Consider the following 12,798-nt stretch of genomic DNA (forward strand, 5'->3'; position numbering starts at 1 on the left):
TAGGCAAAAATATTGGGTGCACATTAATTACATTGGAGAGGCAAAATCTTTATACAGTCATCTCTCATTATCTGCTGAGGATTGGTTCTGAGACCCCCTCAGATACCAAGTCCATGGATGCTCATGTCCTTATGTAAAATGGCATAGTATTTGCATATAATCTATGCACATCCTCTTGTATACTTTAAATCATCTCTAGATTACTTTTAGTACCTAATACAATGTAATTATTTGTAAATACAATGTAAATGATATGTGAATAGTTGTCAGTGCATAGCAAATTCAAGTTTTGCTTTTGAGAAATTTCTGGGAAAATTTATATATATATATATATATATATATATACATATACATATACATATATACTTTTGATCTATTGTTTATACCTGTGAATGCAGAACCAATGGATACGGGGAGCTGACTGTACCAGCTTTTTGTTGATTCTTAATGTAGATGGAATATTTTCAGCATTGTAAGAATCAACTCTGAAGTGATCAGTTATAAATATTAGAAATTAATTTAAAAGCTTGAATTACCTTCTCAAAATCTGTGAGATATTGTATAGTAACTTGGCCCTTCTTTTTCAGTTTGCAAGAAATTTAACTTTAGATTTAGATGAAGGATAGAGTTCTCTAAGCTGGCTAATTATATAAGGAGAGAGACTTGTGAAGTGTACAGGAATTCCTACAAGTTCAAAGGACTTTAATGACACAATCTCCTCCAAATAAGAACTTAATCCAGAATGTAGTTGTTTGAGGAACTAAGTAATTTCACTAGGGCAGGTTGTAATAAAATGTATTATACTTCAGAATATAAAAGTAACTTTCCTCCATAAGAGTTTCTTTTCTTTAGTTTGCTTCAAGGTATTTGATGTTGATGGTGATGGAGTTCTCTGTAGGGTTGAACTGAGAGACACGTGGTTGCACAGAGGTCTGGAAGGACAACTGCACCGATGATACCCTGGTAAAGTCTGATTGTATACATCTTCTTGCATGTAAACTTCCAACAGGAACATAGAGTGAAGAATTTTTTAAAAGAGGTTGAGAAAAAGATTTCTTTCTACTTCTAGGTTCTATATTATGCTACTCAAAATATTCATAGCCAAAGATGCAAAATTGGGAAGAGAATTTACCTTAGAAAATTTAATAAACTGAATGTATTATGTAAAAAAAAAATGAAACCACTGGAAAATTGTCATAAATTTTTAAGGTAAACAAGCAATCTATTTCTGGAATTAAAAAAAAACAAAACTTGACCGAAAAAATATTTTATACTTCAGCTACTGTCTAATAAAAATGATACCTTCTCTTTCCTAACTACTGATTTGGGTTTCTGGTTTTAAAGGAATTACTTGTGGATCTATCCAACATTGTAGAGACACATAGAATGCACATGACACCACAAAGGTGAGTCTAGCAGAGACTAATTTATTCTTTTCTAAAAATACATTATATTCTGAATTGGTATACATACGTTACATATACATACTTGAATCTCTTCTGCATCATCCCTGCTAAATGCTTATTTGGACCTGTGGTTACAATAACTCCAAGTTGTCCCTAAGGAAAGCCCATTCGACCTTTAAACAACTCCATTAAGTGTTATTTACATAAAAACATTATATTTTATAAGCTAGGCATTTTGTAAAAATTAAGTAGAGACAGCCCTTGCCATCTGTAGTTTATAATCTTTACTTCTCCCAGTTTAATACATTATGGTAAGACAAAACTTATATTGAGCAAAAGAAGCCACAATAAAAGAACACATTGTACAATTTAATTTATATGAAGTTCTAGAACAGAGACAGAACTAATGTTAATAAGTGGTACAGTAGTGATTTTGGAGATGGGTGAGTTAACTGAGAAGGAGCATAGGATATCTGGGATGATGGAAATTATTTTTCATCTCAATCTGGGTGGTGTATATAGTTTTTAAATTTTTTTTTCAATAATATTGGTGAGGGTCTGTCCTAAGTTCTTTAATAGCAGCCAGAATAAGTGTATAATAGCAGAAACAAGCATGTACTTTACAAAGAATAAAGCCTTGAATTTTTTTAGTTTCAAAACATTTATTAAAGATATTATAATAGGTTTGCCTTAATGTCTATGTATCCCTGTGAAACTGAAGATAATCCATATATGTGAGACACATATGAGTTAATTTGACCCTTTCTATTCAAATGTTGACATGTACCAAGTTGCAAATGGTAGGATGTAGACCATAGTGGCCTTACACAGGCTTAGAAAAATAAGTAACATTTTTTTCAATCACAAATCCAGAAGAAATCATCATAGTCTTATTAACTGACACTCAATAGAAATAAATAATAGAAATGAATTTTTCAGGGCTTGATCTTTGTTTGGCAATTCAGATAACCGTCTTCATTTACTTTTCTGCCCAAAACTAAGGTAGCCATTTATATTTGGTATATATGAAAACAGAAACACAGGAAAGTTTCTATTAGGAAATACCTTATGTAGAGATACAATTTCCATCGCCTTTCTTCTGGGTGTTTGATAAGTATGGAGGTTATCATTGCTGTCTATTTTTATATAAGACCGAGTTTCTTCATATGGCTGTACTTTTGAACATTAAAAAAAAAGATCATTTAGCTGCTCCATCTCCGTGTAACCATAATAATGAAATGGTAAAAATTTAGAATAGATTTTGGACCTTTCAACCAAACCTATTACCCATATTCACTGGTGACTAGACGGTGACAATATTACCCATTATTTTGTACCATTACATTGGTGTTAATATACTTCAATGGAAGTTGCATCATGAAAGCCATTAATTACCATCACAGTGCTTTAAAATCTTTTCTTGTAATAAATGGTAATATATATTGAATGAATACATGAATATCATTAATAGTAAATATTATTAAATATCTTTAAATAATAAATCATTAGATAATAAAAATATAATTAAGTAATAAACGCTAAGAACATTATTATTCATCTAGGATTGTTAAGGTGATTGTTCAAAACATGAAGTAAGAAGCATTTGGTTATATTTTTGCCTGCCAAGAAATATTGTCTACTGTATATAAATGTAATTTTTGGTACACTTTGACACCAAAAAAAAAAAAAATACTGCTTTACTCAACTTGTGAAAGTAATGTTACATTTTATTTTGAGGAAATGTTAATATAGATACTCATTTATTATATATATTTAGTTCTTTTAAATCTCTTAAGAAGTCTAATAATATTGCCAGATGTTTTAAAGATCTTAGAAAATTGCTAGGGTCAAAGGGCATAATCCAAAGAGTTTGGAAAAATGCTTTCAAAGTTAGTAAATAGTCCTTTTTCTCTACCCAGAACCTTTTGTGGGTTCTGTTAGTAAACTTCACCTTGAACCAGAAGATACTGTGAGTTATTTCCCAGGTCTTACTGGAGGAAGATTTTTGGTGATAAATTGCCCACGTTATGAGTGACTACTTCAGAGTTTGGTTACTTTTGAACTTATTCTTGCTGGCCTACTTTCGGATGAATACACAGCATCTACATTAAATCATTAGTTTTCTTTCAGACAAATGACCATTGCAAGTTTAATAAAACAAATTTAATTCAAATAATATAAGAAAATGAAGATTTAAGATATTCTTAAATATTGTTTCTCTTTCAGAATGGCCATCTTAACTCTAGAAGAATATCAGATCTGGAGTGTGAAAAATGTTCTTGCCAATGAGTTTTTGAATCTACTTTTCCAGGTATGTTTAAGGTAAATGACAGAGACGGAGGGCAGTGGTACCAGTAGTTCTACATCTTTTCCATTATGTAGTAGTTAGACAACTAGACTACAAAACCATATATTGTCAAAAGAACTGCATTAACCTGTACACCACCAGCAGATGGTAAGTTAGAGCGTGCGTGCTTCTTAGAGTCACAATGTGCATGATAGGAAAGTAGAGTATAGCTGATAATGTTTATCTTAATAACTCATGATAGAGCAGATTGTAGACACATAGAAAAGCATTTAAAATGTAAAAGCCATTATAATTTGCTATTTTTCTTTACTTTTTTTTTAAGACCCTCCCTAACAAGTAAGGCAGTGTGGACAGAGACATAGATCATAAGTTGGCAGCTGTAAATTTTTCACAAAGTATACCATCTTTCCAGTTAGGAGGTTATTTTAGATGCAGAGCTGTTTCTTAATTTTCTTTCTTTCTTTCTTTTTTTCTTTTTTGTAATTTAATTCTTTAGAAGGTCCAATAAAGATTGAAGGAGAAAGGAGGAAAGAAAAGCTGTCAGGGGTGAACATGAAATCATAAAACTTGCCAGATTTTAAGTATTTTTCCAGTTAAAGTAGTTCTTTTTGCTCCAATTTAAAGAAACAACTTATAGTTTCCCATTTTTCATAATTCTTCAAAAATATATGTTGATTTAATAGTATTTTACAGGGGGGAGGGGTGTGAGTAGGGACAGACTGGAAGTTCAAGATTTGTAAATACTGACAGGTATATATAGAATAGATAAACAAGCTTATACTGTATAGCACAGGGAAATATATTCAAGAATTTGTAGTAGCTCATGGTGAAAAAATATGAAAACAAATATACGTATATTCATAAAGGACTGAAAAATTGTGCTGTACACCAGAAATTGACACAACATTGTAAATGGACTATAACTCAGTTAAAAAATAAAAGATATAACTGTTAGAACACTATAAAAAAAAGTAGTATTTTAGATTTTTTTTATTTTATTCTCCTTTTCTTATAAAAGCACCCCTATGAAGATCAATAAGGCTTGATATCTTCATATCTATCATGATCCTCCATTGTGAATACAGAGTAACCTGCCTGTGGCACAGCTATGTTAGAATAAATGAAAATTGAACTCTTCCTGACAGCTAATATCTAATGTATATTTAAAGCATATGAAATCTGATAAGCCTGTGATGCCCATTTAAATCAATCAGTTGCTCCACTGTCAGTTATCTGCCAGGATCTAAGTTGATATGTCTTTATAAAATATAAATACATATAAAAATAATATAAACCTACTATAAACAGAAATGACTTGGTTAGTAATATGAAGATTGAGCAGCTATTTTTATCTCATTTAAAATGATGCCCTCAATTACTTTAAGTTATCATTAATTATATAGATATTTTGACCACTGAAGTTTGTGTCTGAGTCATGTTGCAGCTCTTACATAGCAAAGCATTTTGAACTTTTATATTGCCTTTCCTATTTTCTCATGCTTATCAGGGACTTGCATAGGCACTATTTTTTCTATGACTCTATAAACAGATGTATGCCTGAAATTTTCTTTTGTGTCTCAGGGTTTCTAGCATTATATTACTGACAGATTTTTTATTGGTTAGCAATCTAATTTTTTTCTTGGTATATATAGTCCTTTCAGTCCTTTCAAATATATATATACATATATATATATATATGTATATATATACTACATATATATATATGTAGTCAGTTTTCAATTTTGTGTCAATTTCTGGTGTGCAGCACAATGCTTCAGTCATACATGAACATACATATATTCATTTTCATACTCTTTTTCACCATAAGTTACTACAAAACTTTATTGGATATAGTTCCCTGTGCTATACAGTATGAACTTGTTTATAAATTGGGAGTTTGAGATTTCCAGGTACTAAATATTAACATTACATTTTATGATGCTCACTTTATCCCATATTCAGACATGCTTTTAAAACTTTATTTTCACTTAATATATAAGCAAGCAGGCTTACTCTAAATTGTTTTATTTTCTGTCTGTTTCTAAAATAGAATTAGCTAATAAATTCAGTGATAAAAGCTTGAATTATACTTTTATTTTATTTGCCAAGATCCCACTCCTGGCTGACCATTTTGGGTATTTAAGTATAAAGTAAGTAAATGTCAGTAGAATTAGGAAACCATTCCTGTGGTAATATTATTTTCAGTCCTTTCAAATAAACTCAGTGCCCAATATTTTGCAGAGGAAGCATTCTAAACATGACCAGGATCTTCTATCTTATACGTTTGTCAGAAAGTATCAAATGTTAAACAGTTTGATAAACAGAATAGTGCACCACACTGACCCCTACCTATATCCATGTTCTAATCCTGAAATCTGTGAATATGTTATTTTACATGGCAAAGGGTATTTTGCAGATGTATCAGGTTAAGGACTCTGAGACAGGGAGATTAGCCTGGATTATCTACATGGGCCTAGTCTAACAACAGGAGTCCTTAAAAATTGAAAATCTTTCCCAGATGTGGTCAGAAAGATATGACTTTGGAAGAAGGATTAGAAAGCTGTAAAGCTGTTAGCTTTGAAGATAGAGGAAGGGTCATGGGTAAAGAAATGTGGGTGAACACTAGAAGCCGGAAAAGACAAGGAAATATATTCTTCCTTTGACTTACAGAAGGGCATACAGCCCTGCTGACATCTTGATTTTTAGCCAAGTGATACCTGTTCCTGACTTGACCTACAGAATCATAAAATAATAAGTTTGTGTTGCTTTAAGCTGCAAAATTTGTGATAATTTGTAACAGCAGTGATAAAAATAAGTATAGGGGAGGTAATCCAAATTTATGGATTGGAGGGTTCAACATTTTAAAGATGTCAGTTCCCCTTCAACTGATTCAAAGATTTATATGTGCACATCAAAATCCCCAAAACTTAATTGTTGTTACTGTTTCTTTGTAGAACTTGACAAGCTGATTCTAAATACATAGAGAAGCTTGAAGAGCCAACAATAGCCAAGCTGATATTAAAGAACAATGTTAAAGAACTTATTATAAAACAATATTAAGTCTATGTGATAACTACCTAAAGTTAGACATATAGACCAATGGAACAGTATTGAATTAAACCCTGTACCATACATGAACAGTAATTTTAGATAGATTATAAATCTAATAAATTTGAAACAAAAAGCAAAGCATCTGGGGGAGGGTAAAGCTCAGGTGGAATGTGTGCTTAGCATGCATAAGGTCTTGGGTTCAACTCCCAGTACCTCCATTAAAATAAATAACCTAATCCCCCACCAAAATAAAGCATCTAGAAAATAGTGTAGGAGATATTTTAATGACTTTGAAGCGGCAAAGAGTTCTTAAACAGGACACAGCACTAAACATAAAAGAAGAGTTTTAAGTTGGACTTCAGTAAAATTAAGAATTATTTTTATCAAGAGATACCATTAAGAAAGTGAAAAGCCACATGGTGCGAAAATATATTTGCTATATCTATATCCACCAAAAGACTTGTATCTAGGGCATATAGAGAACAAAAACCAGTGGAGAAAAAGGCAAAACCTCAATATTAAAATGTGCAAAAAAATTGAACAGGTGCTTCATAAAAAAAAAGAAAAATCCAAATAAGCTATGAAAAGTGGCTGAGCTCGTTAGTAATAATAAAAATACGTACTAAAACCACACTTGGAACACCATTAGACATCCACTAGAATAGTTAGTTGTTAAGTGATATGAAGCATTGGTGAGGGTAACATGCAATGGGGACTCTTACACATGGCCAGTGGGAATATAAATTCTTACAAATAATTTGAAAGTAGGCTTTTTGAATGAAAGTTATATATGTATATGTGTGTGTGTGTATATATGTACACACACACACATATACATACATACAAACACACACTCCCTGTGTACCCTTCAGAAGCTTCTACATCAGAGCACAAAAGGACATCCAGAAAATTCTCATAATCACTATTTGTTATAGCCCCAAATAGAAAATGACCCAAACACCTGTCAACAATAAATACATAACCATAAGTGGTGGCACATGCATACAAGTTGTATACTTTAAAGCAATAAAAATAAATATACTAGTTTACAGAAAACACTAGTGGATGAATCTTACATAATGTTGAGTGGAATGTACAGGACTAAAAATTTCAAAAGCAAAAAAACCAATCCATGGTGGCTGAATTTAGGATGGTGAATCCATCAAAGGGGTGCCATAGTATCTGGGAAGAAACCCAAAGTGGAACAGCAATGTTCTGTTTCTTGACTGGATGAAGGTTACATAGATGTGTTTACTTTGTGAAAAATCACTGAGCTGTATACTTAAGATATGTTCACATGTAAGCATGTATATTATATTTGCATTTTTTAAAAAAAATGTTTGCTTGCAAAAAAAGATATCCAAAGCCTAAGTATTTATCAGTAGGAGAATGGATAAAACAAATGATAGTATATTCAAACAATGGAATACAATTCAACAATAAAAAAGAATCAACTACTGATACAAGGATGAACCTCAAAAGCCTAATTTATACATTTCATTGTCAGGTAAATTTTAACTCAGAAGGTAAACAAAACTATAAGCAGGCATGTGCCCTAGTGGGAGGGGTGCTGAAGCCTTTGTCTCCTCAGACCTGTGCCATTACTGGCACATCTCGCAAGAAGAGAGGCAGGGCTCAGCCACAGCTACCATCTCCTCCTGTGCATATTGCCCGGGCGGGGGCAGGGCTGAGACCTGAATCTGCACGTGGGGGCCCCACAACCTTTTAGGCAGGACTGAGACTTGTTTATAGCCTGAGGCAGAGAGGATTTTTCTACCCTGACACCTCAGAGAACTTGTGCCGCCAAGGGAAACAAGGAGCTCAGATTTGGCACAGAGCGTAGGCGGGGCTGTTCCGTGGTCTTCCCTGAGCCCACCTACAGACCGCCTACCCGAGGCAGAGCAGGCAGCTGCACAGAGCAGCGGAGCGACCAGCACCAGGAGAGGGCAGGTGGGCAGCCACCCACCTTCCTGGCAGGAACACAGCACCTGACCACAGTGCTGGGACAGGGTGTGATCTGCCCACCTGCTTCCCCCTAAGCACAGCATCTGACTGTGGCATCAGGAGGGGGAGTGACCTGCCCACCCACTGGATAAGAGTTCAGCTCCTGACCTAGTGTCAGGAGGGGGCACAATCTGCTGGCCAACAGCCACTGAGAGCAGCACAGATGAGGGTGCCAACAGAAGGCCTATGAAACAGCAAGCTGAGTTCATGAAGCAGGGCAAAGACACAAAGACCTCTCGATAAAATCATTAAGGGCACACCATCTCCAGGATAAGTAGGTAACTGCTACTCCTTAAGCCACGGTGCCAGAGAGATATGAGCAATGTGAAGAAGCAGAGAAACCACTCCCATTGAAAAGATCAAGAGAAATCCCCTGAAAGCATGAACAAAGAAATAGACATTGATGGTCTATTAAATCAAGATTTCAAAAAAGAGTGATCAAAGTACTGAAGGAACTAAAAGAAATAGTGTTTAGGTATATAAAATGTATCAAAAATGAAATAGAAACTATAAAGAAGAACTAGGTAGGATTAGTAAACTCATTGGCTGAGATGAGAGCTGACCTAAAGGCTGTGCAAAGCAGACAAGAAAATACAGAAGAATAAATAAGTGACCTAGAAGACAGGACAACAGAAAGCACCCAATCAGAACAGCTGAGAGAAAAACAAATGAAAAACAAAACAATATACGGGACCTATGGGGTAATATAAACTGTGCCAATGTATGCATAATAGGAGTTCCAGAAGGGGAAAAAGAACAAAGCGGGTTGAAAAGGTATGGGAAGGACTCATGACTGAAAACTTCCCAAACCTAAAGAAGGAATCATATCCAAGCACAGGAGGCTCAGAGGGTCCCAAGCAGGAAGAACCGAAACAGACCCACACCAAGGCATATCCTAATCAAGATAGCCAGATTCAAGGATAAAGAAATGATCCTAAAGGTAGCAAGAGAAAAACAAAGAGTGAGTTACAAGGGAACCCCCATAAGTTTTTCAGCTGATTTTTCTACACTATTTACAACAGCTAAGGCATGGAAACAGCCTAAAATGTCCATCAACAGATGACTGGATAAAGATGTGGGATATTTATATGATGGGATACTATTCAGCCACAAAAACTGACTACATAACGCCATTTGCAGAGATATGGATGCTCCTGAAGAATGTTATTCATGGTGGAGCAGTACAGAAAGAGAAAGAGAAATACCATGTGAGATCACTCATGTGTGGAATCTTAAATATATGCAAGATCTTGTGGTAACTCACAGCAAAAAAAAAAAGTGACAATGAATATATGTACGTTCATGTATAACTGAAAAATTGTGCTCTACACTGGAATTTGTCATAACATTGTAAAATGACTCTTACTCAATAAAAAATGTTTAAAAATAAATAAAATAAAATATAACCTTTAAAATACTGTATAATGAGAGGTGTGATGTTCTAGTATCTGTTCTAAGAAGTACGTTAGACACACATAAGAATAGCCAATGGTCAGAAAGATCACATGTTATCAGCTACCACCCCATGCAAATTAATGACATTTAGCAGATATTCATATATGTGTGTAAATATATAAAATAGGTATTAGTCTATATGTAAATCAAATCAAATATTATATTATAATCTAATGTAAAATCATATCAGCAAAAGCACTGTGCTGACATAAGTGTCTTGGTGTAAACAGATTACAATTTTTTATTGAGTTGTCATAATGGGATAATATTGTGAACCAAGTGGAAATTGTAAAAAAAAGTTATCCAAAAAAAAAAAAAAATCCTGACTACATGAAAAGATGCAGTTACTATAAGGCCTTTCCCATTATTTACTATCAGTGTCAGAAAGTCTTGGAATAAGTTAGGAGAATTAAAAACTCTAACAAGACACAAGAATGCACTCTCTGTTAAAGAAAATAAACGAAAAGAAAAAAACAAATGAATAGACAATTAAGGTCCTACAGATAAAAATACCAATTTTTATGGGAAATAGCCTTAAAATAAAAAATAAGGAGATTATATTCTAATTTCACCTTTTGAATTAAGATATACAAAATTTAGCTGAATACCTTCGTATTTTGCACTTATGAAGAAAAAAATGTATTTGCAATGAAAAAGCAGCCATTACCCTGCCTTTTGAGTATTCTAAAGTTTTAGGTCTGAATATATTTCATCTTAAATGATCTTAAGCACTATGCAGTGGTTGGTGTTTTAAAAATACCACTGTGTGTGGAACTTCTAAAAGTGCTTCAAAAAATTTATATTTTTGTAATAATTTAGCAATGGCCTGGATATTATTTTTAAGAAGACAACTCACCATGGAATACTGCAAGATTTTTTCAATGAGTTTATATTCACACATGTTTAAGATTGTCACTGTATTATGAGAAAATGTCAACCGTGGCAGTATTTTGACTTGAAAATGAGATAAGCTGAGAAGCATATTTTAAGTATAAACTAAATGATTGCATTCCTTTAAAGACAAGAAAGTAAAAGCATGATAAACTCTGACTTTGACACACTTAAAATATAAAAATTAATATAATGTAATTTTACACACTTCTCTTTAACTCTCAGTACTTTCTCAGCCCCTTTCCCATTACACCCGCGTCCCCGCTCCTGACCCTTGGTGTACACACCTCCGTTCACACGGAGAAAGGGGGGACCCGGGCGGTGAGGACCAGGGGAGCGGACACCCCCGCGGCCCGGATGGACACGGACACTCACACCCGCATCCCCGCTCCTGACCCGCGGTGTACACACCTACGATCACACGGGGGAAGGGGGGACCCGGGCGGTGAGGACCAGGGGCGCGGACACCCCAGCGGCCCCGATGGACACGGACACTCACCCGCTCCCGGCGGGCGAGGAGAATAGTCGAAGCGGGCCCGCCAGCGCACACGTCCCCTCCTGCCCTGCTGGCCGGGGCCCCAGCTCGGTCAGGTCCACACACACCCCGGCAGGAAGCAGGCTCAGGCCGTGGGAAACCGGCGTAACTTCAGACAGAGAGTGGGGAGCATCCTCCCGCAGACACGCAGGCAGCGCTGTCCCGGAGCCTCCTTGGCGCCGCCCTCTCAGGCCTGAGGAAAGCAAGCTCCGCCCCCAGGGAAGACGCTGGCTGCTGATGCGGACTGCGCATGCGCACCGCCACCTAAGACACGCTGGCTTCGTTCGCCCCCTGCAGGTCCTCGAGGGCGGTGCAGGATACTCGGAACTCACTGTAGAACACATGACCCCTCCCAGCCATGATGCTAAATCAATGGAAATCTCAGTGCCCTGGCCTCTTTTTTAATGGCACTGGTGATGCTCTCATCCAGCCATGCCTGCTCTCTTGCCTGGCACATGCCTCAGTCCTTGGAATCCCGCCTGAATCAGATTCTGTTCTGGAGGAAGGACAGGTGCAGAAGAATCTCAAAATTCCAGACTTAGAAGATGACCAGGAACCCAAACTCAACTCTGTCAACTCCCTGGGGTCCCCTGAGGAGTGTGGTTTTCTCAGAACCATCTGCCCTGTGTCAGGAGCAGACCAAGCCTCAGGTAGCTTAGAGAGGCTATCATGCAGCACATGCTTTGGATGGTTCTCAGTTCTGACCTGCATGATCTTGAGACCCTTTTGTAACTCCTAACACTCTGTTTTCTCATACCTATAGTGATGGTTATTGATGACTGAGTTAAACCTCTTACAATGCTGAGGTGCTATTGTTCCTTGGATAACAGAATATTTTGAAGGGATCAACTGTTTATCACTTCCCCCTAATGAAGTATGTTTTTAAAACTAGAAATATTTCAGGGGGCACTCAGGTCCTCCTCTTGCACCAGTTCCTGAGGTGTTGGCAGTTTCTGCTCTGAGCTCCAGATCCTGATCCTGCCGGTGGTCTATGGTGATGCCAGTGTGTACATGCTCTTCCTTTTGCACCGGTGTGGAAAGGAGACAGCCCTTCCCCTACATGAGGCTGCAACACGCTGACACTCAAAGCAGGCACAATGAAGAACCAGCTAGAGTCCCCGGTACCAGCTGTCCCAGGTAGAAACGTC

General features: G+C 36.1%; 1 protein-coding gene across 1 annotated transcript in view; it reads left to right on the plus strand.

Annotated features, from left to right (window-relative positions):
• Window positions 1-7,033, plus strand: part of LOC140693727 (uncharacterized) — a 295,946-nt gene extending 288,913 nt beyond the window's left edge. The window contains exons 11-14 of the mRNA XM_072957410.1: window positions 853-963; window positions 1,345-1,406; window positions 3,633-3,717; window positions 6,669-7,033. The gene's annotated coding sequence lies outside the window, so the exon portion shown is untranslated. The remainder of the gene's footprint in view (window positions 1-852; window positions 964-1,344; window positions 1,407-3,632; window positions 3,718-6,668) is intronic.
• Window positions 7,034-12,798: the final 5,765 nt, after the last annotated feature.

Source organism: Vicugna pacos, unplaced genomic scaffold, assembly GCF_048564905.1.
Source record: "Vicugna pacos unplaced genomic scaffold, VicPac4 scaffold_20, whole genome shotgun sequence".
Classification (NCBI taxonomy): Eukaryota; Metazoa; Chordata; class Mammalia; order Artiodactyla; family Camelidae; genus Vicugna; species Vicugna pacos.